Below are 4,033 nucleotides of genomic sequence, written 5' to 3'. Positions count from 1 at the left end.
ACACTTAACTGCCTTCCATGAAAACAGGATTTTATCTTCGTTTAACAAATGAAGAAATCAAAGCTCAGAGCATTGATGCAAAAGCCCGAATTAGTACACATTATTGTTGAGTTCCGAAATCCATGCTCTTTCAAGTAATCTTAAAGATGCCAGGTTTCTTGGTCTTCTGAAATTTAAAGAGGACTATTTAATGTGCTAAGGAGAATATGGATATTCAGTAATGATGCTGGGGTCACTGATAGTCCCCTGAAAGTAGAGTTGGATCTATACCTCATGTTAAAATGAAAAAAAAAAAATCGGATTAATCAAATATCTAAAGGAAGAAAAGAAATCAGAGAGTTCCTTTGTCACTCTTGTTGACCTTGTATTGGAGAGTGGCATATCTAAGTCAGACATAAAACCAGAAGAAAAGACTGAAAACTTCAGCTGCATAGTCTGAAGTCTACGTGTCCAAAGTCACTACAAAGTTCAAAGGTAAATAGCTGGACTACTTGTGACATATCAAAACAAAGCTTAGCTGATTCATATTTAAATAATTACAAATCATAAGACCTAAAAACTGAGTAGAAAAATTAGTAAAGGACATTAGTAAGCAGCTGACAGAAAAGGAGGCTCTTAAACATAAAAAGATGCTTAACAACAGATTATTATTATTATTCTGTATTAGCAGAGAAATGCAAAATATAACTGTACTAAGTGACCATTTTTACATTTCAAATTGGAAAAAATCAAAACAGAAACCTCATATTCTGCTGGTGAAGATTCAACTATGCTTCCCAGAATGAGCTGGAGGGGCAGCACCAGCAGAGTTGGGCTTTTCTGAATACAACCAAAGAGAATCCCCCTGCCGGTGGTTCTCACATCCTGCGGGCTTTAGAAAACCAGTTTCTTTTCTGTTACCTGAAGGGTAAATGGCCTCCAGAGTTCCATTCCTCTTGGAACTGAAATGACTGGATTATTGAAATCATATTAGGCACACAATGGACTTACATGATATGGCCTTATGCAGGCAATCTGATAGGACACTGGTAGAAAATAATTCACAATTACTATTGCCTACCAACACAATTTTTGTAGGATTGAAGGCAAAAGGCAGCATTTTTGCAAAGGGATATAAAAACCAGTACATGTGTATTAGTGCTCCATACCGCCCAAAAGCCAGTATTCTTTCTAGAACAAAACTTGTGGAGATATAAACCAGTCTACCGAGAGTGGGGTTTGAACCCACGCGGGACTTAGCCCATTGGATCTTAAGTCCAACGCCTTAACCACTCGGCCATCTCAGTGAACGCTAACATTCTTTATGCAACGTTTTTTTATTACAACTAACATTTGCGCTGAGTGTTAAAGAAGTGTTGAATTATTTCTGTTTTGTGGAACTGCATTAAAATAGAAGGATTATGATAAATAGAGCGCCCGCGTTCTCCAAGGTCCCCTCCCTAGATCACCTCCTGTGTTCCAAAGAGATCTTTGTTTTTATTTGATACGAAAAGAAAAACGAGTCAGGGCGAGAGAGTAAGAGACACCGCCGCAGTAACGCCTCCTGCTACCTCTATTTCACCAAAGGCTCTGTCCTAGTTTTTCCCTAAGAAATCATAGCCTAGCGGGCTGAATTCAAGCCTTCACTCCAGACCCATTGAAGCACCGGATTCACCAGGGTTGGGGTCTAGAGGACATAGTATCAATACGAATTCACCCTGGGTATAAATTTGAATATCCCTAGTGTACACAGAGGGAAATTCATGATTTTGGTTTTAATGACAAAATGCTTTAACTGATAGCCCAAAATGTCCGTTAAAGGAACACAATGAGCTCAGTGTGGGCCACACAGACAGTAGACACTACCCTAAAACTCCAAGTGCTCCCTGAAAAGCCCTCAATTTGCAATGACAAATGCAATCCTTGAGGCCAAAATTGTTCCGTAGGGGACTTATTACAAATGCAGATTCCAAAACCCTTCTTGCAATGATCTTAACTAAAGAGGTGATAGGGTGGATCCCAGCAATCTTGATTTTACCAAACACTCCCAGTTAACTCTAACGTCAATTGTCTGCTGACTATACTGAATTAAAGGTGCTAAAAGTTGTCATGGGGAACTTAAGAGTCCATGAAAGAAGCTCCAAGATGGAAAATTTGGGGGCTCTGGAAGAGACAGAGCTGAGATGAAATCCTGAGCACAAGTTGGAATATAACTGATTTATATAACAATACTGAACACTTAGTTTGTGACACGTCCCTCAGGTGACCAAAGGAAAGCAACACAATATGAGAGGGCTGTTGGCTATACCAGACAAGCAAAGAAGGTCTGAGGACAACTCTCCCCAGAATCTCAGTTGATGAAGAAACAGCCCAACTTTATTTGGGATATTTGGATTGGAAGGGTCCACATCTAGATCTTCCTCTTTGCTTGATAGATTCATGTACAAGGAATGTCCTCCTTAAATCCCATGGGTTCTGTCTCTGGCCAGATGAAGATTTCATTCATGGAAGAGGAGTTAGGGCCTCAGATTCCTGTTCCTACAAAGCACAGAAGGAAATTCAGATCTCTCAGTTCAGGGGCAAGAACTGGGTGGAGGATGGAGATGACATCACAAAAAACATGTCAGAGATAAAATCCAAAATATCTATATTTTCAGAATATTTTATTACTTTTGTTCTTAACATAGGCTACACAGAATCAACTGTGAAGTTTAATACTGAAATGTGAAAGTAAAAAATAAAGCTATTAGAAGTATATGATGAATATCCTTATGGGCCAGGGAGCAGAGAACTTTTAAAAACTTAATATATATTAAAAGAAAAGCACAATAAAGAAAAAAGTCTAGTATTTGTTTACATTAAAATTAAGAATGTGTAAAATAAAGGATGTATTATAAATATAAATAGATAAATGTGATAATGGGAGAATATATTTGAATTGTTTAAAAATGGCATGGGCTTAATATACATATTATAGCAAAAAGCCATGAAAATCAACAAGATGTAAAAGAAATGGGCAAAGGCTAAGACTGGCAATTTAGGAGAGAAATGCATGAAGACTAACAAAGATTGTACAAAAATTTCCAAAAATCATTAATAACCACAGAAATAAGCAGTAAAAAGAGATTTACTTTATTGACATTAGGTTTTAGATTGGCAAAATTAAAAAGCTGAGTAAAATAAATTATTGCAGGACTTGAGATATAAGAACCCTCATGTCCCACTCGGGGAGTTTAAATTGATTAAATCATTCCAGATAGCCTATTTAAATTAAGGATATTCCCATTCTATGACGGAGTTATTCTGCTCCTACATATAAATCTTTCCCCGCCCTATCCACCTGCTCAAATCTTAGACCCTATCCACCTGCTCAAATACAAAGAACACATAAAAGGAAGTTAATCACAATATTACCTGTGGTCTTTTGAAATTGGGAGAAATCTTGATTTTCATATTTGGACACTGGATAGTGTAAAATAAATTCTAGCCGAAATAAGCAGGTGAAGAGAGGCAACAAAGGGTCAGGTAGTTTATTTGAATGCAATTTCTGGGCAAGGTTTCCCAGTCTACAGAAATGGAGGCTGGGGAAGTCATGCCCACCAGGGCAGGCAGCAAGTTTTTAAAGAACGCAGGGGGAGGGAGAGCAAAAGTATAGAGTGGCGCCAGGACTGGCTCACCTAGGGTATGTGGGGGTCTCTCATTGGCCTTTAACCAGGTATTGGAAAATTACCACTACTCTTCTAGCTTGGGGGAGGGCTCTAGTTAGGAATGTTATCTGATCAGTCTCTGGAATGTTATCAGACCAGAACCTGTTGGTCTCTTCACCTTGTTTGGTGAGGCCTGAGCTTGTCCAGCAGGCTCAGCCCTTCCCCTGGTGCCTCCAGCCTTACATTCCAGCCTTTTGATCATAATGGATGCTGACTCGATCTGGCTACTTCTGGCTGACAAGTGGCGTCATGGGGGGGGGTTAAGGCTGGTTGACAGCTGGAGGAGGCCCAGTTGGGAGGTGCGAGTACTTGTGCAGTAACAGTTGATTGACCTTTATGTGTAATAT

General features: G+C 39.2%; 1 non-coding gene across 1 annotated transcript; it reads right to left on the bottom strand.

Annotated features, from left to right (window-relative positions):
• Positions 1-1,203: 1,203 nt before the first annotated feature.
• TRNAL-UAA (transfer RNA leucine (anticodon UAA)) lies at positions 1,204-1,286 on the bottom strand. Its single transcript has one exon. It is a non-coding gene; the product is annotated as a tRNA-Leu (tRNA).
• Between the last annotated feature and the right edge of the window lie 2,747 nt (positions 1,287-4,033).

Source organism: Manis pentadactyla, chromosome 16, assembly GCF_030020395.1.
Source record: "Manis pentadactyla isolate mManPen7 chromosome 16, mManPen7.hap1, whole genome shotgun sequence".
Taxonomy (NCBI): domain Eukaryota; kingdom Metazoa; phylum Chordata; class Mammalia; order Pholidota; family Manidae; genus Manis; species Manis pentadactyla.
Note: the sequence above shows the minus strand (reverse complement) of the source record. Positions and strands in the feature narration are given on the sequence as shown.